Source organism: Castor canadensis, chromosome 2 (genome assembly GCF_047511655.1).
Source record: "Castor canadensis chromosome 2, mCasCan1.hap1v2, whole genome shotgun sequence".
NCBI classification, from domain to species: Eukaryota; Metazoa; Chordata; class Mammalia; order Rodentia; family Castoridae; genus Castor; species Castor canadensis.
The window spans coordinates 121,449,134-121,473,154 of NC_133387.1; the positions used below are offsets into that span (position 1 = coordinate 121,449,134).

General features: G+C 35.4%; 2 pseudogenes; one reads left to right on the forward strand and one right to left on the reverse strand.

Annotated features, from left to right (window-relative positions):
• The window catches only part of LOC141418146 (gamma-tubulin complex component 5-like), a 96,807-nt pseudogene that overhangs the window by 23,600 nt on the left and 49,186 nt on the right, over positions 1-24,021 (reverse strand).
• On the forward strand, positions 7,714-10,144 carry LOC109677375 (targeting protein for Xklp2 pseudogene; annotated as a pseudogene).

Consider the following 24,021-nt stretch of genomic DNA (forward strand, 5'->3'; position numbering starts at 1 on the left):
AATTGAGATAAGGATAGCTATACAGAGAGGGTCCTAGCATTGTTTCCATGTACAAATGTGTGACAGCCCAAGTTGATTCATCTCCACCTGTCCTTCACACTAGTCCCTGATCCCCTTTCCATATTAACCTCTGTTGCTAAGGTTTTTGTATTAGTTGCTCTGCAGTGGGGACATCAAACACTTTCATGTTTTGGGTTTCATACCTGTCCCCATGCCTCCTTTATGTGCTCACCCCTTAGCCTCTGACCCAAGATCTACAACATTACTATACTTTCCCTAGACCTAATGTCCACATTGAGGGAGGACATAGGAATTTTGGTCTTCTGAGCCTTGCTAACCTTGCTCAGAATGATGTTCTTCAGTTCTATCCATTTATTTGTGAATGATAAGATTTCATTCTTCTTCATGGCTCAGTAATATCCCATTGTGTATAAATACCACATTTTTTAAATCCATGCATCAGTAGTGGGGTATCTTGGCTGTTTCCATAACTTGGCTATTGTGAATAACACTGCTATAAACAATGGTGTGCAGGTGCCTGTGGAGTAACATGTGTCTCATTCCTTTGGGTATATCCCCAGGAGTAGGATTTCTGGATCATATGTCAGATCTATGTGTAGATTTTAAATAAGCCTCCATATGTTTTCCAGAGTGGTTGCACTAGCTAGCATTCCCTCCAGCAGTGCATGAAGGTTCCTTTTTCCCACATCCTTACCCACACCTATTTTTGGTGTTTTTGATGATGTCTACACTAACAGGGTTGAGGTGAAATGGTGAGCTTTTTACATATGTTTCATGGCCATTTGAAAGTGTTCTTTTGAGAAAGTTCTGTTTAGTTCAGTTGCCCATTTCTTTACTGGTTCATTGATTTTAGGAGAATTTAGCTTTTTCAGTTCCCTGTATATTCTGGTTATCAGCCTTTTGTCTGATGTATAGCTTATAAATATATTCTTCCATTCTGTGGGTGGTGTATTCAGTTTAGAGACCATTCCATTGTTGTGCAGAAGCTTTTTAATTTTATGAAGTCCTATTTGTCCATCCTTTCTCTTAGTTGCTGATCTGCTGGGGTTCTATTGAACAAGTCCTTGCCTATACCTATTACTTCCAGAGTATTCCCTGCTCTTTCATGTACTAACTTCAGAGTTTCTGATCTGATATTAAGGTTCTTGATCCATTTTCTGTTGATACTGCTACAGGGTGATAAACAAGTATCTAGTTTCATTTTTTTGCATATGGATAACCACTCTTCCAAGCATCATTTGTTGAAGAGGCTGTCTTTTCTCCATCACACATTTTTGCCACGTTTGTCAAAAACAGTGGGCATAGCTTTGTGGATTCAAACCCGGATCCTCTATTCTGTTCCACTAGTCCTCATGTCTGTTTTTCTGCCAGCACCATGCTGTTTTTATTGCTATTGCTTTGTAATATAGTTTGAAGTTGGCTATTTGATACCTCCAGCATTGCTCTTTTTGCTGAGTATTGCCTTGGCTATTCGTGGTCTCTTATGTTTCCAAATGAACTTTAGGGAAGATTTTTCATTATCTGTGATGATGTCATTAGGATTTTGATGGGAAATACTACCAAATTGCTTTTGATAGTATAGCCATTTTTACTATATTGGTTCCACCAATCCATGAACACAGGAGATCCCTCCAACTTCTGTAGTCTTCCTCCATCTCTTTCTTCAGGGGTTTTTAAATCTCCTTTGAGAGGTCATTCACATCCTTTGTTAAGTTACTCCTAGGTATTTGATTTTCTTTTTTAAGCTATTGTAAATGGAATTGTTTCCATATATTCTTTCTTAGATTGTTTGTTATAGGTGTATAGAAAAGCTAACGATTTTTGTAAGTTGATTTTGTATCCTGCCACCTTACTGAAGCTGTTTATGGTGTCTAGGAGATTTGGGTAGAGTTTTTTGAGGCTTTAAGCAAAAGGATCATATTATCTGCAAATAGGGATATTCTGACAGTTTATTTACCTATTTGTATTCCATTTATTTCTGCTTCTTGCCTAATTGCTCTGGCTAGGAATTTCAGTACTATGTTGAATATGATTAGGTATAGTGGGCACCCTTGTCTCATTCATGATTTTAGAGGAAATGGTTTCAGTTTTTCACCATTAATTATGATGTTGGCTGTATGTTGGTCATATATAGCCTTTACAATGTTTGTGTCCTTAAATAGCTTGTGCTTTCTTGGAGCCCTTTCAGCTGTCATCCATTGTTAGTACATAGGACCTCTACTTGTGTGACATAATGCAGGTGAGAGGAAGTGTTCTGTAATCCTTGGATAAAACTCCCAGTCTTGGGGTGGGTCTAGTCCATTATCTGTGACCTTTACATGGTTTTGACATGGATGGTAACTTAGGACTCTAGAGACTGTCACTGAGGAAATTGTCTTTTACCAGGTCAGATAGGTCTGTGGTCAAGTCATCCTTTCCATTAGCTATGACAAGCACTGGACATTTATTCCATATGCTCTCCTCTCCTGTCCTCCTGTCAGAAATATGAGGTGACTATTGCAAATAAAGCTTCCATAAATATTTACATACAGCTCTTGATGTGGAAATATGTATTCATTTTCCTTGAATAAATAATTAGGAGTATGATGTCTATCATAGTGGTTATATATTTAACTTTTGGAAAATTCCAAACTGTTTTCTGAAGTAGTTGCTCTACATTACATTTTCAAATATGTAAACAAAATGTCCTTTCATCCTCTTCACACTGTCTTTCAAATAAGTTTTCAATTTTGATGGAGTTAATTTTATCATCTTTTTAATTTTATCATGAATTTAGCCTTGTATTTAAATTTGCCCAAAGTTAAGATTAGAAGGATTTTCTCCTGTTTTTCAGAATGTATGTCAGTTTTTAATCAGTGATAATTTCCCTAATTTCCACCTTAGTTTCCAAATCCTGTCTGTTTTCACTGTCTTTGAAATTCATTCTAATTTCCCTCTTAATAACATCTTTTTTTGGTATATGGTTATTTAGAAGCATATAACTTAGTGTACAGAATTTGGGATTTTTTCAAACATTTTATGCCATTGATTTATATTTTATTTCCACTACATCCAGAGAACATAATTTCTTTGACTTCAACCTTTTTCCTTTTTTATTTCTCTGTTCACTTTTGTTTTTATTTGTGGTGCTAGGATTGAACTCAGTGCCTCTTGTGTGCTAGTCTAGTGCTCCACTTCTGAGCTATATACCTTACTTTTAATTTATTGAATTTGGTTTTGGGACACAGTTATGTTATTTTGATTTTGTTAGATCCTTTTACGGTTATGGTGTTTTAACTCATGCCTCATGCTTGCTAGTCAGGGTTTCTACCACTTGAGCCATCACAACAACCAGAGGGAATGATTCTTTACTAGTCATGACAATTTCCTTCAGAGGATATTTGGAAATTTCCACAGATATTTGTAATGGTCAGAGATGGGGTTTAGGTGCAGCTAGAATCTGCCTTGAACCAAGATTCTCCTACCTACACCTCCAGTTTAGCTAGAATTATGTGTGTGCAACACCAGCCTTGTCTTATTTGTTGTAATAGGGTCTTGTTTCTTTTTGTCCTGGGCTGCCCTCAGACCTCCATCCTCCTGAACTCTGCCTCCCGAGTGTACAGGCATGAGTCACCACACCTGCCTTCCAATTTCATTTCTAAGGCTGTAGGTATAAAGAGATGGAGAGATCAGAACATGATTATTCAATCGGAGGGGAAGGGATAGAGTCATACATTTTAAGTTTTAGTGTTCTTCAATGCTTTATAGAGGATTTTAGTCAGAGGTCTCTGGAAGAAAAAATACATTATTTTGTATGGGAAGAACAGTATGATGTAAGCATAGCACAAAAAAGGACAAAGTGAGAGAAGAGAAAGGTGTATTGTTGCTTGTGGAGTTTAGATCTGAAAAATGACTGAGTGTGTTTTGATTTTGAAGAAGGTTGGATGGCTGGTAAGAACTTTGGGCAGTATTGGGTAAGCATTGGGATTGTAGAGACAAAACAGACAAATGGAATAACTTCATTTATTTTATATTTTAAAAACATTATTCTCACAGCTAAGAATGAAGTTCAAATAGTAGAGACTGGAGGTAGATCAACTAATTGGCATTTCCAGTAAATTTCTGTGAAGTATTAAGACTGATTAAAAGATCCCTAATGCAGGCAAAGCAGTTTATACACTCATCAGATTATACAGGATCACAGAAATTATTGAACAGAAGGTTCTCACTAGATATCTGGGATTGTGTACCTGTGGCCCAAAAGAAAATTCTAAACTGCAGGATAGGGAAGGGAATTGGAATTACAGATTGGAAAGCAATTGGGGAACAGATGAAATATGAATCCATGATGTAACATAGGTAGATCTCAGGCAAGAAAGAGGTTGAGAATAGATTCTTGAGAATACATGCATTTAGAGCATGGAAGAAATTGAAAATGAATGGATTGTAGTAAGAGAAAAAATAAAGTTGGAAAGAGTAGGGCTTCTCTGATGTGTCTCAGAGTGGTGTGGAAGATAAGGAAATAATAGTTCTGAAGTTCCTGAAAGTATTAAGAACTTCAGACAGATGAAGTAAATGCTTAAAATACTTTGTTGGGAAGAAATTACATTGAGACCATTCCAGTGCTCAGTTCCTATGTATATAACACAAAACACAACTCAATGTGTATGACCATTTTCTATAAAAACGAAATTTAAGTGCTTTTGATCACAGGTGCACACCAAAATGTTAGTTAAAAAAAACGGACTTTTCACTGGCAAGACTTGAGTAAGTCTATTGCTCTGCTTTAGCTAGTCCACATTTCCTTTGCCTTCCCTTTTCACTGGTCCTATAAAGGCCTCAGCCTGAGCCAATTCTGGTTTAATGCTACCTGATATGTGAACAGTTGATCAAATAAACTGTTTGAGATTTTAATGTGCCAAAGTTGATCTTTTTAAGAAGTTGATGAGAGCCTATAATTAATAGTTTGTATTTAGGATGCCATGGGTGAAAAGATAAATAATATCAGTGGTATGAGGAGAGCAGATACCAGATGTACAATAGCATGGAAATATAAATAGGAGCTTAAAAAGACAGAGTGTAGATTTATCTTTAGAAAAATATTGTGTGAAAATGAATGGAATGGGGCAGGAGCTGGAATAATGAAGATAAAATGAAAGGTACTTAAGTAGTATGGGTACTTAAACATTTTTGTAGATGGAATTGGTGTGACAATGAGTGAAGATATGGTAAAAAGGAAAATGGATGAGAAAGCCACATTAAGGAGGTAGAGGTGGAGAACACATCAGGAGGCAGGGAATATACTCATGAAAAGAAGCAGAGGATACCTTTGCAGGAAGAAAAACTATATGCAAGTGTCAATGCTATGTGGAAAGTTGGGGAAGGATTATGATATTTATTTCCTCCTGTGTCTATGTAGTAAAATTGCCTGCTAATAGTGAAGTATGTGTGGGTGGGTAGAAGTTAGTGGTGTAGAAAGAGTGAGAAATGACCACAACAACATTTTTTGTACATGGATTAAGATAAGAATACAGCTTCATTTCTTTTCATGTGAGAATCCATTTCCTTAATACTATTTGTTGAATAAACAATGCTTTCCCCATTGTGTAGACTTGCACCTTTTTTGACAATCATTTGAACATATCTGTGAAAGTCTATTTCTGAGCTGTTTATTTTGTTCAACTGTTCTGCGTATTTATCTTTATGTGAATACAACACTGTTTTCAACATTGTGGCATTGCTATGTTTTGAAATCATGAAGGGTGGGCCTCCAGCTTTGTGTTTCTTCTTGAGATTGATTTGGGAATGAAAGGTTCTTTGAAATGCCACATAATTTTAGGATCTTTTTTCTGTTTCTGAAAAAAAATTCCACTAGAATTTTGATGGAGATCGCATTGAATTTGAGAATTGGCTTGGATAGTTTGGGTATGTTAATATTACTTTAATGAAAAAGTATGGAATTTTTTTTCATTTATTTCTGCCTAGTTAAATTTATTACATCAATATTTTACTGTTTTAATGTACAACATTTTTGTCATTAAGTATTGTTTTGATGTTGTAAATTATTTTCCTAATATACTTTTCATAAAGTTTCATTGTTAGCTGTATAATACACATTTTCTTGTGTTAATTTTTGCTGACCTCAACTCTTGCTTGGACCTTATAATTGGTTTTTCATCTTCTGCCCTTCTCCAACTTCTGTCTCCCAACGGTATGACAGACTGAAGGGTCTTTTTCCAAAATGTTTAATGTGTTGGCAAACATCTCATGACTCCTCTGTTCAGAACACCGTTCTTTCCACTCATGTCCCTCACAGTAACAGTCAAGTTGTTTTTTATCTTATAAAGCTCTTCATAGTCTCACACACAATTTTTTACAGTTACCTGTATGAACTCATTCTTACCTTTCCAGTAAAATGTGCCTGTAACACTGAAATTCGTTGAGCATGGTCAACCTGGGCTGTTTCGCAGCCTGTGCTTTGAGGCTGGAGTGCTGTTTTCTCAGATATCCACATGACTCTTACCCTTATTTCCTTCCTGCTCACACTGTCAAATTTTCAGTGAGGCTTTCCTTAGCCAGTTTAAAACGTTAGTGACCATCCGATTCCCTGTTTTATTTTTTTTCCTGAAGATCATTGTTTTCCAACATGCATGTATTTTACTAATTTACCTTGTTTATCACCTGTCTTGTTTCCAAATCTAGAACATAAGTACCATAATTGGTTTTTTACTTCTGTGTTACTATTGCCTACAACAGTACTTGGCATGTAGTACATATTCCACAAATAAGAAATGCAGTTTCAGAATGGGTCCTGCTGCAGTGGAACCCATTTAATTTCATGTATATCAAAGGAAGTGGGAGCAAAACAACTACTTAGTAAGCAGATGGAATGATTTCATATGGTTTAAAGCAGTCACTTGGATACTTGATGAATGCCATTCTGATGAAAAGACAATTTTTGAAAAGGAGTCTTTTGTGGCTTTGAATGTATGGCCATGCTCAGTATTTTAGTCATCAAAATGTCCCAGTTAAATTCACACAAATATTCAATGTCAATAGATTGCTCCAGGTTTCTGCTCTTAATCATATTTGATCCAGTTTTCAAATGCATATTGTTTTTTTCTCTTTTCAGGTATATTTCCACTTAGAACTTCTAATCATATTTGTCTCTGGAATCAACCTAACAATCCTTCTTGGACACCTCTACTTATTCCAGCAACCCTGGTCCTGAATTGATATCCCAGTCTTGCAGCTGTGCCTTGATGCCTTGTCACAGTGTGGGCCAGGCAAAAGGAATCATCTCATCTTCTGGGCATCCATAGATTGCACAAAGAAAGCATAGAATTCATCAAACCATACACTAATATGGAGATAGAATGTATATAGTAGAAAGGTTGAGCATATTAGACTACTAAATTTCTGAAAAGAAATCAGCATTTTTGCCTTAGAAAAACAAAGACACACAGAAACAAAAGATCCACTCAGAGGCTTGCAGGGCTTGGATGTCACAGCTGAGGCAAGTGAGGCGAGATTCTTATTAAGTATCTGCCAGACTTCAAGATTTCAGAAGAGATGTGAAAGAATATATTACAACTTTAAGACAAGGCTGTAGGCAAATGGATTGGATAGACTGATTTTAAGACACAGGTGACCTGTTGAGAAAAGTGGCACAAATATAGGAAAAACCTGCTCATCTGCTCTAAGGGTGGAATAATGTCACAGGATTCAAACACTTATTCCTTTGATGCCCCAACATACTTCATCAATTTTACATCTTGGGATGCTAAGGAAGATACTGAAAATGTAGATTCATTGTTTGATAAGAAGGCCAGTTTAGAGAATAACTTTCCTAGGAAGAATTGGCTACAAGAGATTTTCAAAGCAAAACATCCTTGAGAAATGCTAAAATTCAAGAAGATAGTGTCACACCTCTGAGACCAGTTGGTAATACATAATACAAAAAGAAAGAAAAAGAAAATGAAAATCTTACAGAACATTCTATTCCATCAAATGCTTGTTATTCCCTGGAAGTTGAGGGAACCATATCAAGAAATACTCCAGCCCAGCCTCAAAGAAGATCAGTTAGACTCACTACTCAGAAGGATTTGGATCTGAAAGAAAAATGCCAGGTTCAAATGAAAGCAAAGGGATGAGCCACTCCTGAAATGATCAGTGAAATTCCACCTTCCAAAAAAATGAAAGTAAAGAAGCCAAAGGAAGAGGAAGAATGTAGAGTTCAATATATTTCCAAAAAGAATGAATCTTCCCCAGAGAAAACCAAGGGCAGACATTATGTGCCTTGTGTGCCACCTGTAAGGCAGAAGGTTTTGAAAATTACTGAGGAGCAAGAGTTGGAGAAGAGAATGAAAATGCAGCAGAAGGTGGTGAAGAGGTGGAAAGGAAAGAAATATCTAAGAAATTTGCTCTAGAAGGGACAGGGCAGCTCATGAAGAAAACAGTTAGCCAGGTAACCAAACCTGTTGACTTCTACTTCTGTGCAAATAAGCAAATCAAACAACATCCTAAGAACAGGAAGAGCATAAAGAATTGAACTTTATATCTGAACTGCAAAAGCATCCTCCATTTCCTGTCCAAGTGACTAAAGGATGTACCATTATGAAACCTATCATCCTGTCCCAAGGAAATAAGAGAACATTTGATGATGCAGCTTCTACATATGTGCCTCTTGCACAACAGGTTGAAGCCTTCCATAAAGGAAAGCTTGACAGATACCATTTGAGAAGCAACAAGGAAGATATTAGTCTGCTACCCTCTAAATCTGTGACCAAAATCTACAGAGACCCAAAGATTCCTGTCCTGGAAACCAAACAGCTCACAATGCCTGTGACTTGCAAAAGTGCAACAGGACAAGAGGCCAAAGAGGTTGAGAAAATGTAACAATACAAATTCAAAGCATGGGAACTTGATTCTAGAATTCTTGAATGTGGGCCTATTTTACTCAAGAAACCCCCTGTGAAACCACCTACTCAGCCTGTTAGCTTTGATTTGGAAATTGAGGAAAGAATCCAGCAGTGAGAGTCACAGAAGAAATCAGAGGATGGACACTTTGAATTTCATTCCAGACTTTGCCCTACTAAGATCTTGGAAGATGTTTTGGGTGTTCCTGAAAAGAAGGTACTTCTAATCACTGTTCCCAAATCACCAGCCTTTGCATTGAAGAACAGAATCCAAATGCTCACCAGAGAAGATGAGGAAGAGGATGAACCAGTAGTAATAGATAGAATTTCAAGTCTCTTGTCATCAAGATGGAATTTCTATTTTTCCTTGAACCCTCCTTCTTTTTTAAATATATGTTTTCTTTATGAAATAAAGATGATTAAATCTCAAAAAAAATTTACTCAATAAAGTTTGCTGACCTCATGAAGTTTGATCAGTGTAAGAATTCTAAGCTCTCCTACTGTTTTACACAATCTTCCATCTCTGAACCTAGGCACAAATTTTCTGTCCCTCACCACGGCTCTTAGTCTTCTTAGCCACCAAAACTTAAAATGAGAAAAGAAATGATAGCTGTAATATAAGGAAAGAGATGCATGTTTATTTCTATCATTCCTTTAAATGACTTTCCTATGTAGAAAACTTTAGTTATTCCTCTTATCAACTGGCACTATGTTAGGACTATAGTTATACATGAAAATGTAAATAAATATACTTGTCTGAATTTTGAATTTTTAAATTTAGTTTTATGATCATAATATTTTTACACATTTCTGAAACATCATGTAATAGTTTTATTCATAAATATACTAGTCAACCACACATAGCCATCAACTTAAACTTTTGTCATTTGTTTTTGGTGAGAACATTCAAAATATTGGTATTTGGAGGTGTGCATATAACAAAGACAGATGATCTAAAGTACAAGGGTTGTGGCAAGAGAAGAAAATTAACAGAGAAAAGAACTTCCATAAGAGAGATACATATAATTTAAAATTTCCAGTACTTTTCATATGCCTTTTAAAATACATATTTTTCTTCCCATTTGATTTTTATCAATTAAGAGAAATTGAACTCAGTTTTTTAAGGGAGCCTAACATGTAACAATTCTCAGCACTGTAGAATTTTCACTGTTCACCATTTGCAGGGTGAACAAAGATCTATCTTCCTGATTGACATGCTGACCTAAGTGAAATGGTTGCCCCCATTAGTATTGAGAATATCTGTATTGCTACTTCACGAGCCCTTATCAAGACCCAAGACAAGCTGTGCTCTCCAAGGGCCTAACACAGTAATGCTTTCTGGAGAATACATCCTCTAGTTAGGCTTGGAGGCCTTAAAAGAGATGCAAATTTAAAATTTACATCCCACAAAACTGTTACTAGGGCTCTCACTATTATATGAGAGCAAAAATGTTGCTTGTATCTCATCTCCTTAATATCTTTGTTTCTTTCAAAATACTAATAAAATAGTGAGTGATTTACATCTTCACATTTACTAATGAGAAGATTAAGGTTATCATGCAACATGACTTTTCTGTATTATTGCAACATTTATACTTGAACCCTTATTTATAATTTTCTAAGACATAGGCCTAGAACTTATTTTTTTTGAATTTTAGTTTTAATTTACAAGTCATAATTATATATGGCTATGTCATACTACTTTGTAGAACAATTCAATGAAGCTATTATAGAAATTATTTTATATACTTACAATTTTAATAGAATATGCTGCTATACTTAATATGTACAGCATTTACAGCAGGTTTTTGTAGTATACATATAATACAATAAACTTCCCATATTTAAGAATTCTATTTTTTATTAAAATATAACCATGCACATGACATATAATAATGAATCTTTCACCCTTAAAATTTCCCTCCTTTTCCTGTCTTGTCACCAGCATTCACTCTTGTCATTCTGACCCCAATCTGCTTTTGACCTACTTTTAATTACTTTGGATGAGTTTGCATTTTATATGAAATTATAAAATATGCATTCTTACTGTTTGGCTTCACTAGTTCACACTGGTTGATTCATTCATTTCCTGGTGGATATTTGTGTAGTTTGGACTACTATAATACCATTAATACTGTCACCATTTGTGTTCAAGTATATTTGTGAACATGTATTCTGCTTTCATTCCACTTATGGAAATATTTAAAAGTAGAACAATGTACACTTATGTGTCAAGAAAATGAAGATTGCTTTCCAATTTTGTTATAACATTATACATTCCTGCCAACAGTGAATGAGTGTAACACTTGCTCCACAACCTCAACACTGTATAGGTACACCATCGTTTCAGTTTTAGACGGTCTTCTTGGTTGCCAAGGTATCTTCTTGTGACTTCAATTTCCAGTTCTCAAATTATGACACATGTTGAGCAGTTCTTGCATATGCTTATTTACTATTTGTATATTTTCTATGGTGAAGTGTAGATTCAAGTCCACTGGCTTTTGTTTTTTATTGAATTGCTTGCTTTCTTATTCTCGAATTGTTAGGGGCCTTTTATATACTGGATACAAAGTTTGCATGAGAGAGAGAACCTACAAATACATTCTGTGGATCTTTAGGTTTTATTTCTTTCCTCTACTGCAGTTTGTAAGGAAAAGAGTGCTTTATTTTGATAAAGTACACTTCCTCAACTTTTCTTGTATACTTAGGTAGGTAGCTGTATCTAAGAAATCTTATCCCAAAGGAAACTCACAATGAATACCTATGGGCTGCCGGAGTAGCTCAAGTGGTAGAGCACCTGCCTGGCAAGCATGAGGCCCTGAGTTCAAACCCCAGTACCGTCCAAAACAAAACAAACTGTAAAATCCAGAGAGCAGTTAGCCTTACCCCATTCTGAATGGGAAGGGGGACCAAACTTTAACTTCCAGACCTTGAGTCCATGTCTCTGACTCCAGCTCCAGGGATAGTGGCTTCTGAGCTGAATAGAGACAATAGCCAAGTTGTTCTTTAAAAAAAAAAAAAAAAAAAAAACGAAACAGAACAATGAATACCTATTATAAAATAGAAGTTTTGTAACTTACATTTTACATTTATATTTTATAGTGGTCTATTTTATTACCTTAGACTAAGATCCTCCTAATTCTGCCACCTGAGTAGGTAGGATAACAGGCATGCACCACCAAGCCTGACTTGTTTTTTGTTTGTTTTGGAGATAAGATTTTACTAACATTTGGGGGTTGAGGGCTGGGTTTTGCTCAAATCAAGATCCTCCTTTCTCTGCATCCTAAGTAGCTGGGATTACAGTTTTGTGCCACCATACTCAGCCCAAAACTTTACAGCAATTCTTTAAATTCAACAGGCAAAGTCCTTTAAAATTCTTTCATTTTTCCCCAAAGTTGTCTCAGGTATTCCTGGTATTTTGTATTTTCATTTGCCTTGTAATGTTGGTATGTCAGTTCAGAAAATAATATAAATTCCTATATTTAACTTATGACTTAAAAGTTATTTTTAAATTGACTTGTGTATATTTATTGGGTGCAGTGTGCACTGGGTCTCCACTGAGCACTGAATCTGTAGAAAAAGCTGGGGCTAACTCACAGATTAATATTAAATCCTCTGAAGCATTAATGTATCTCTCCAATTATTTAGTCTTATTCTGATCTCTCAGCAGTGCTTTCCAGGGTACATATCTTGAAAACTTTCCATAAATTTTATTATAAAATATTTCAGGTATTGTATGACATTGAAAATAGTATATTTCACTAGTTGTAAATTCAAATTACTAATTTCAGCTACACAGAAATATAATTTTTGCTAAACAACTTTGCAGAATTCAGCTATTAGTAGTAGTAGCTTTCAGTCAATTCCAAAAAACTTCATAAATAATCATACCTAGAACATATAAAGATCGTTTTATTTGTCTATTTTGAATCTAGATTTAAGTTTTCCATTTTATTGCATTTTTCTTAGCTAGATCATTTAGTAGAATGTTGTATAGAAGTGGTGAGGTCAGATGCTTTTGACTTATTTCTAAGCGTATAGGAAAACACTAAGTTTCCTATAATGAAATATGACAATAGCTATGGATTTATCATAGGTGCCTTTTATTGGTATAAGTAGTTTCAGTTACATTTAATTCCTTTCTATCTCTTGTCTACTGAGAATTTTATCAGAAGTGGATGTTTGAGTTTTACAAATATATTATCTTTTTTTTGTTTACTCACATGTGTATGCAATGTTTGGCTAATTTCTCCCCCCTATCCCTCACCCCTTCCCTTTCCATCTGCCCCCTCCCTCTGACCTTTTACCCCCTCACTTCGAGGCAGAGACTGTTGTGCCCTTATCTCTAAATTTGTTAAAGAGAGTATAAATAATAATGAGAAGGACAAAGTGTTTTTGCTAGTTGAGATAAGGATAGCTATACAGGTAGATTCCTAGCATTTCCTTCATGTATATATGTGTTACTTTTTATGTTGATTCTTCTTCTTGAATTCCTGATCCCCTTCTCCTATTTGCCTCTGTTGCTTTAAATTTTCTGCATTAGTTCTTTTGCAATGAGGACATAAAATACTATCTTTTTTTTGTGTTTATTATGTATCCTCATACCTTCCTTGTGTGCTCTTTCCCTATCATGTGACCAACTTCCCATCTCCTTGCTGTATATACCCTTGATCTAAAGTCCACACCTGAGGGAAAATATATGATTTTTGGTCTTCTGAGCCTAGCTAACCTCAATCAGAATGATGTTCACCAGTTCCATCTATTTACTTGCAAATGATAAGGTTTCATTCATCTTCATGGCTGCATAACATTCCATTGTGTAAAATACCATATTTCCTTGATCCATTAGTTAGTAGTGGGGCAGCTTGGTTTTTACCATAACCTGGATATTGTGAATAGAGCTGCAATAAACATGGGTGTGCAGGTGCCTTTGAAGTAACATGTGTCACATTGCTTTAGGTACATCGCCAGAAGTGGGATTGCTGGATCGTATGGAAGATCTATGTTTAGATTTTTAAAAAGCCTTTAAGTTTTTTCCACAGTGTTTGCACCAGCTTGCATTCCCACCAGCAGTTTACCAGGATTCCTTTTTCCGGACATCCTTGCAAACACATGTTGTTAGTGATATTTTTTATTATGGCTATTCTAACAGGGATGTGGTGGGATCTAAGTGTGGTTTTGATTTACATTTCCTTTGTGGCTAGAGATTGTGAGCATTTTGTCATGTGGTTTTTGGCCATTTGATTTTCTTCTTTTGAAAGAGTTCTATTTAGTTCAATTTCCCATTTCTTAATTGGTTCACTGAGTTTAGGAGAGTTCAGTTTCTTAATTCCCCTGTGTATTCTGTTTATCAATCCTTTGTCTGATGTATAGATACCAAATAATTTCTCCCACTCCGTGGGTGGTCTCTTTAGTTTGGAGACCACTTCTTTTGTTCTTTTAATTTTATGAAGTTCCATTTGTCCATTCTTTCTCTTACTTGGGCATTTTTAGAAAAAATTCTCCTGGGATAGATTCTCAAAGAATTAAATTTCACAACACAATTAAAGAAAACATTGATGGGTAATCAATCTTCTTAAAACACAGTGTTTGCTATACATTTTTTAACTATTCTAATTAAAATTTTCTTGAAGTATAGAATTTTAAAATGACTCTGCAGAAAGTTCTAAGTTTAAGCCCCAGCATCCTGACTCCAAACTGTTATTTTTTGTTTGTTTGTTTTTTCCTTTTTTTTGCTTTATTTTATTAGCATAAATTAACTGAACAAAGGACTTTTATTGTGACATTTACATACATGCATATAATATGTACTTTGATCAAATTCACCCCATCTATATTACTCTTTCTTGACCCCCTTTCCTCTAGTTTTTGGTAGGTTTTATTTTGTTATGTACAACTGGTTTTCCCCTAAATCGTCCCCCTTTTACACTCACATACTATCATTGTTTTTTAAGATTCTGCATATTAGTGAAACATGAGATATTTTTCTTTCTGAGATTGGCTTGTCTTACTCAACATTAAGATCTCCAGTTCCATCCATTTTCTTACAAATGACATAATTTCATTCTTACTTATTGCTGAGTAATACTCCATTATGAACTGGTATCCTGTTTTCTTTATCCATTCATTCATCCTAGGTTAGGCATCTAGGCTGATTCCAATAATTTGACTATTGTGAATAGTGCTGCTATAAACATGGGTATACAGGTATCTCTATTTTATGTTGACTTCCATTCCTTCAGCTGTATGCCCAGGAATGGTATAGAGGATCATAAGCTCTACTTTAAGCTTCTTGAGTTATTGCCATACTGATTTCCAAAGTGGCTGCACTAATTTTCCTTCCCATCAACAGTGTATAAGGGCTCCTTTTCCTCCTGCTTCCTCACCAGCATCTATTTTTTGTTTTCTTAATGATTGCTATTCTGACTGGGTAAAACAGCTTTTAAAGTGCTGGTTGCTTTAAGTGAATTATAGATTGAGCACCTGTAATCTGAAAATCTGAAATTCCAGATTTTTCAAATTCCCAAACTTCTGGACTGTCATGGTGATCAGACTTCAGATTTGCAAGTTAAGAATGTATAGCTACTGGAGACTGCAAATCTTCCAAAATCCGAAAACCTTCAAAATCTCAAATACTTCTGGTCCCAAGCATTTTGGATAAGAAATGCCCAACCTGTATCTCATTCAAGCATTTCAACCACCACCTTGGAAGCACTCTTAGCATCAATCCTCATTTTACAAATGGGGACATGGAGTCCCAGGGAGATTAAATGTCTTGCCCAGGACAGTTCAAATCCTAAGTTGTTGAGACAGAATTCTTACATAGAAGTCAGGCTGGTCAAGCAAGGTCATAGAAGGGGAGCAAGAGCTGGTCTCTAGTTCGTGGAACACATTTTTTTAAAAAATTGGATTTCAGCTGTTCCCAGAAGCCCAATCAACTCAGCCCTTTGGACCGTGAGAGAGCAGACCTCCATGGAAAAAGAAGATGTTTCTTCAATTCCCCTCTAAGTATTGAGTCCTCAATTATGTCAAAGTAAAAATTCTGTTAATAAACAGTTGTTTACGTTTGTTTTGGCCAATGGTGAAGGTTGGGGAGGGAAATGGGGGCAAAAAAGATACTTAGGGTAAGAAAGTCCTTCCCTTCTAGGCCAGAATTTTTCAAAAGTTTTTTTTTTTTTTATTTATATGTGCATACAAGGCTTGGGTCATTTCTCCCCCTCAAACTGTTCTTAAATTGACTACTGATGACTGCTAAAACTAAAATATTCCTTTTTATCTGTAAAATTTTTTAAAAGCTTGCGTTTGATTTTCACAACAATGTATGATTTCCACAGCTTGTCGACATGTGGATAGGAGCAATATTTCAGGGTTAATTAAAATGTTTGGCAAGACAGTTTCTAATGATCTCTCTATGCATATGTCACAACCTGAAATCTTCTCATGAAAGTCACTCAGCTCCAAATGAAAACTTTAAGATAAAAGTGTGAATCTTCTTTCATTATATGAACTGCTCTAAACAGAATTCTCTTAAACCAAAACCCCAGAATTCCCCTTTCCTTTTTTGGCATATTCACAACAATGAAACAAACTTTGTGGTTGAAATTCGGGGCCTCAAACTTGCTAAGAAGGTGCTTTAGCAGTGTCACATTTTTACCTTTAGTCTAAAATTATTCATTATTAAAGAAAGAGGAAACTTTTCTTTATAAAACATCATTTCAGTGTTGCTGCTGCCTTTAGGGACAGACACTTCAGTTGGTCCTTCTATTACAATTCACACAGTTAATTCTGGCCATCAGACAATATGGCAGTATGGGGCATTAACAGTTTATTTCACTGCAACTAAAAGGCTAAAAGCAACCTCAGCCCAGAGGCACACTGTGAGTAAGTGTTGTGTCTTGTGTCTACACTGATATTTAGAAGCATATTCTCACTGAACAACAGCCCTTCAAGGACTATGTAGGCATAGACCAGGCTTGTAAACTTTTACAAACCAGGAGGAGGCAAAATTATACATCTGAAGTATGTGAACATAACATTTCCTTGTATATTATTTTTAGAGTGTATAGTTTTCTGTGTTTAATGCTTGAAAGCCCTACCTGGCATAAATAGTTTAACTAAACATTGTACAGATGTTGCATTTTAACAACTGAAAATCTTGCAGGTGTGTATCACCTTGCACAGTTAATGGCTAGTAGTGGGTCATGTACATCATCCAACTCAAGATGCCTTTCGGCAATGGACTCATCTTCATTAGGTTCTTTAAGACTGTCTTTGACTCAGTAAGCACCTGAGGAATGGAGTCTTATCTATGCCAAAGAACAGTGTGTGTAATCATTTTCTGTCTGCCTATAAAAATACAAAAATGAATTCTATGAAATATAAATTATGAGCTTATAAATCAACAAATAGTAAGCAATTTCATCTCAATAAAACCTAGTATTTGATTTATGAAGGACCATCTATGCCCTGTATAACCTCTGTTAACTGCAAAACTTATAGATAAATACATGTTATAAGTTACCTGAGTAATACCTAAAGCAGAGCACTTGAAAGTTATCTTACTATTATACTATACAATACTATGTTAAGACTTCTAGGATCAAATTTCATTGGAAAAAACAGTGCCCAAACTAGCCTTGGAAAGCTCATTACAGTTTATTATTCACTTTAAATGGAATTATTCCAAAAAGGAAAAAGTATTATTTAAAGTAGACATGATAATTAAAATTAACTACCAGGGACCACTGGGCTCAAGAGGTAAAAAGTGCACCAATTAAGAAATGCCACAGCACTTTTTAAGGACAAGGCCTAAGTAACTGGGTGACAAAAAAAGCATGTGGAACTTATCACTGTTTTGTCAAACACTGCTAAAGGCTTCCGATGAAGACAAATATTTTATCAATAAAGAGCAGCATGATTACTCATTCAATCATAGTGGTAATTTCCATTAAAATAAAATGTTTTGATCATCTTCAAGTTACAAAATAATTAGATATCTCAATATAAAAAGAATAAATGGTTGCTGTAAATCCAAGGGTTGAAGGAGACATGTAAGAAAGGAAAAGGTTACCTCTGTCTGGTGCCTGGTATGTGCTGCTCTCTCTCACCTCAAATTCTTAGGCATCTGTAACCACTTTTTGGCCATAGTGCCCTGCTTCAGGACAATTTTGAGGAAGATACCACAGTGTGCTGCCTACTGGAGGGGTCTGGGTCACAGCCAGAAGTTGCACTAGCACTGTCATTCCTTTTTTTGTATTTTCTGATACACCATAGAGTGTAAGGTGCACACCAGTAACCTCTGCAATTTACTGAAACATTTTTGTTCCTATGAAGATTCAAAAGAATTTTAAACTTTGTCTTCCCTGGAAAAAAAACAGAATACATGTTTCTAGCTTAGGCGAGAGACATTACAAAACATGATGATATCAATAATTAGTAAGGTAAAGCAAGTTTTAGGTAAAACAGAGCAATTTTGATCTGACCCAATTTAACATAGAAAAGCATCATGAATAAATAATTTGAGTGGGATAGGAAAATATAAGTGAAAATTATTTCCTGAACTGGAATTAAATGACATATGATTAATTTTTTCTTTAGACAATTCTTCTCTGAAGGTTTTCTAACTTTATTCCCCCATGCGGATTCTTTTTATTCTTTTATGGTGCTGGAGATTGGATACAGGGCCTTTTGCATGCAAAAACACATTCTCCAACACTGAGGTACTCACAGTTTAATAACTGGATGGATTTAAACAATAACATGATTCTCACATATCACTTTAGAAGAATAGTGAGAATTCCATTTTCATGAAAATTCTTCCATGAGATTGATGAAACATGACCGTACAAGAGACATAAGATCTAGTTGAAGGAAAGCCAGTCCATCCGGTAAGAATGTCTTACTTTTTCAGGCTGTAAGCCATTAAAACTTCCCTTTCCTGTGCATTTCAATACTATTAGCAGAAAGCACATGTCTCAACAAGCTGCATAACTGAAAATTGAGTCAAAAAAGAAAAAAATAGACGTCCACTGCAGTATTGTATGATTCTGTTCAGAATCAATTAACTAAAGTGAAATTATCATAAATGAACTAAGGTTTTCTTTAATTGTTTTATTAAATATTGTGTTAAGATGATTAAAAATTAGCTTATTATAACAAACAAGTTTATCAGAGAAATACCTTGTACTACTTTCATATGTTATTGATAATTGAAAATGGTAGTAGTTGAAATCATTAGATGTCATCTAAATTATATATGGGAAGCAGTATATACTTTAATTCAAAAATAAAATTTACTATGAAAAAGTATGAACTGACATAAAACTTGGACAAATATATTTTTTAATTTGCTAGTACCTGATATCATCTATAAAGATACCACAGAATATACCTAAGCTATACTGCCAACACAGCTCTGTTGCTTGAACAGTGCTCCTCAGTATCACATGAAACATTTATTTTTGACAGATCAAATAAGTGATGCCAGCACCCAACGTCTCCTGCACTCCCTGCATAACTTCACCTCTTTATGATGATCACCCTGGTCATCTCCCACATGTGCACATGGATGATTTACTCATCTACAGTCTGCAGGTAGGGCCAAACTGTTTCCACCCAGAGAGACAACAGGAGGAAAATCTAACAATGAAGACATACATGGTCACCACTCAGAGTTCCTATCACAAGATTAAGAAGAGGTTTAAACATTTCCTAAATATCTTTTTAAAAAGTGATATGTCTGTTTTATATTTTTTTGAAAAAAATTAATCCTCAAAACATATTCGAGATATTGACGAAAATTTCACATAAATATGGGATAACAATATTGTTTTCTACTCATATTTGCACACTCTGGATCATGAAAACCAGTCAGAGACACAGGCAACACCTGGGACAGCCCAGGCAATGGGTATGGCCACAATGTCTACATATTACCAGTACAAAATGCGCATAAGGAAGGAGGAAATTATTTCATTCTCCTATGATTCACAGTAGGAAAACTTGCACACCTGAAAGAAGCCAACCTTCTTTGTACTGAATTGCAATACTGAAATGGAAAGAAAATGGAAGCACACCTAGAATACACACCCAAACAAACCTGGAGCTTTCTAGATTATAGTCTAGTTATTAGTAAGTTTATAGTTTTTAACAACTTATGGTGAGTAAAAATACATATAAAATTAAGTGTAGCATTATAAACCTTTATCTCCATTTGTAATCTTCCTACCCTTGTGTCTTGAGTGGTAGGATTGCAGACATGAGCCATTAAATCCAGTATAATCTTAACCATTTTACATGTATGTTCACATACTAACCATTTTTAGTGTATGTTTAGAGGTATTAAACACATTCTCAGTGTTGTGAAAAAGATCTGTACAAGTTTTTATGATACGACACTGAAACTCTGCAACATGCACCCACTGAGCAAATTCCTATTTCTTTCCCCTAACTCAAGTAGTTAAGGTTTGGCATTTCATACCCTAAACCAGTGTTTTTATATAGAAAAGATTTATTGTAAATGTTTATATAAGTCTGCTGTGAATTTTTTTATAACTTGCTTTGTTTTTGACCCATTCTTTCAGTGATCTTTGGAAGGTAATTTTAAAACTAACTTGATACACCATGAATTAAACATTACTTCATAAAGAATCCACCATTCACTTTACATCATTAAACTGGCTCAGAGGCTTTTCCAGCACTGTCATATTTAAGAATGGCCTTGTGCAGGGTGTTGAGTAGGTAAGATGCCTGGACAGCATTCTGAGGCAAGTTCTGCTACTCCAGTACTTAACACGTTGTGCAGAAACTTGAACTGAGCCAAGTGATGTGACATGTGAAATGTGTCAGTGATTCTCACCGCAACTCTGTTGGTAACAACAAAAGGCTGGAAACAATCTAAGTGCCCATTAAGAAGAACTGACTATGATATAGACCTGCAGTGAAACACAGTTTGTAACTCAATTGTTAGAATGTCTGTCTAGCCAGAGATAGAACACTGAGTTCAAACACCAATAGAACAATAGAACAGCAACAAAGAGATATAAGAAAGTCCTCATACCATTTTATGTCATACTCTTCAAATTTTTAATTAGAAACAAATTTAAAGGTAGTAGTACAGTGACTACCAGGTATATTTATGTTCGTGCATTGCCTGTGTATGTCTATGCATTTCTGGAAGTATGTACAAGAGCTAAGGACCTGGTTTGCCTCTAGGGATAGTATCCAAATGGCTCAGGAACTTGAGGAAGAGTAAGAATTTTACCTGAAAGTGTTCTATGTGTGTGGGTTATTTAGAAATGTGAGTGGCTTAAGAATATAAATTTGAAAGTATTCAAAAAAAAGACATTGGTAAGAGTTACTTATTTGCCTTGTAGTTCCCTTGTTTCTTCCTTCCTCCCTCCCTCCTTTCTTTCCTTGCAGTTGAGTCCATGTCCTCCCTTTTTGCTTATTTTTCAGTTAACCTCCCTTTAGGTTATTTTTCAGATAGGGTTTTGTGCTTTTGCCCAGGGCCAGTCTTGTACTTTCATCTTCCCACATGCATTATGGGAACACCACTATGCTCAGTCTGTAATTTTTGCATCGTTTATCAATGGAAAATTTCAAAGTCATTCAAATGTTGTTGGAGCCTAAAGGTCAGGCAGAGGGCCTTGTTGACACACTCCTTGGTTCTTAGCTCAAAAAATCAAGAGTTTGCACAGCTCTCTTGCAAAAGTTCCAGAGCTCTATACTGACTTTCAGCCCTAGAAAATAGTTAACGACATCCTCATACTTGTTACCTAGTGCAAGAAGATAAACAACCCATGACCCCATTGTGAGACCTCCTAACCTACCTCACTCTGATGACCTGCAGATAACCTTTACTTCTGACACACCTTGATGAATGAAGATTTGCCTGCTTTCACTTCCTTGTACTTACACATTAAATAAACCTGCTGAAATAGTTTGGAGCTCATGTTTCCCATCAATAGTGTCTTTTCTCATTCCCCATTTCCCCCAATCAGGTCTCCCTACCCACTCACATGGGACATGAGAATGTAGGATGTATAAATCTTATGAAATAAAGAATATTTAAATACCATTATTGATGATATATGTCTCAATTTCTATAAGTTCCTCTTTGAAGTTAATCAAATATTTGTAAAGGGCCCATATGATAGCCTGATATGTTCTAAAGGGAGGTGCAGTTGACTTCTTAAGTACAGAACCATTTCTAGGTAAGAGGCTTTCAGAGCTGTGTCTCATGACATCATCCATGAACTCCTGGAGTCAAAACACAACTGGGCCATAAACTGCTATTTGTTTCATCACAGATCATAAACAGAGCTAAACTTGAAGAGAAGAGCAATTACTTGAATTTGGCCTTTACTAAGTGTTTGAATTCACTGTAAAATATGATATTTGTGACTATTTGAAACATTAGTAGAAGATAGTTAAGATAATTAGTAATATTTAATTTTGTAATCAAGAAACAATGAACATTAATTTCTACATAATGTAGAATTGTGACTTATACTTTTTAAAAATTATGTATAAAATATAGGCATAATTATTACAGTGTGCAGCTATCCCAGAACAGAATGAACAAGATCAGTAAAGACAAATCAATATTAGTCACAAGCAGTATTAAAGAATTGTCTAGGCACTATTAACGTACATAATTTTATTTTTTACATCTGAAATATAGTGAAAAATTAATAATATTGTAAATGTAAAATGTTCTAAAGTTATACTGTCACCATTTATATAAATATTATTATTTTAATCATTAAGTTACAATAAATTCATATAACTTACATGTGCCAAATGAGTTATTACAATATTGTTTCTTACAGTTACTTTCCCACTTATCAATTGAGATATAAAGAGCTTTTTAACCCTTGAAAGTAACCTGACATGAAATGAAAATATGAATGTACTTTAAGTCTGGAAATATAGTCATTGCAGTATGCTTAAGAAAATTTTATTGAAGATTGTGAATTAGAGAACAAAAATTGGGATAACAAGAAAAGCAAAGACATCCACCTTTTCATCTTCACCTTAAAAGTCAAGACATTTCAACATCATCCTAGAAAGAAGTCCAAATAGTGTTATCAAAGCACCTACCCTATGTACTTGACAGCCCCAAAAGACCATCCCATGTCAAAAACTATCAGAAAGTCAGTACCACAATTCATTATGAGGGTACCCAGACCTGGCTCTCAGTGACAACCAGGCTATATATTGCATTAATTCCCAGTGAGAGTGCCTCAGGCAACTCTTATCAATTCACTCTCCTTAGTTAAAACAGTCAGCAGCAAACCTTGCTTTGAATTCAGATATTAAAGAACTGATGGTCTAATCAAATAAATCAAATACTAAATTACTTAAAATGGAAGAGGAGTTAATATATCAAAACCTACCAATCTCCATAGTCAAACATGAAGTCTGAACTTATTCCTCATGACCTATTTCTACTTTTTTCCCCTTTATTCATACATGCATACAATGATTGGTAATTACTCCCCCCTTCCCCCCAACCCCACCCTTTCCCCCTACTCTCTCCCTCTGCTCCCCCTCCCCCCTCACTTCCAGGCAGAAACTGTTTTGCCCTTATCTTTAATTTTGTTGAAGAGGGAGTATAAACAATAATAAGGAGGACCATTGTTTTTGCTAGTTGAGGTAAGGATAGCTGTATAGGGAGATTACTAGTATTGCTTCCATGTACATATGTATTACTTTCTAAATCGATTCTTCTCGAACTAACATTTTCTCTAGTTCCTAGTCCCCTTCTCCTATTGGCCTTAGTTGCTTTAAAGTTTCTGCATTAGTTCCTTTGCATTGAAGACATCAAACGCTATCTTTTTTGGGAGGTATTTACCTACCTATCTTCATACCTCCCTTGTGTGCACTCGCCTTATCATGTGATCAAAGTCCAATCCCCTTGTTGTGTTTGCCCTTGATCTAAAGTCCACATATGAGGGAGAACATATGATTTTTGGTCTCCTGGGCCTGGCTAATCTCTCTCAGGATGATGTCCTCCAGTTCCACCCATTTACTTGCGAATGATAAGATTTCATTCTTCTTCATGGCTGTGTAAAATTCCATTGTGTATAAATACCATATT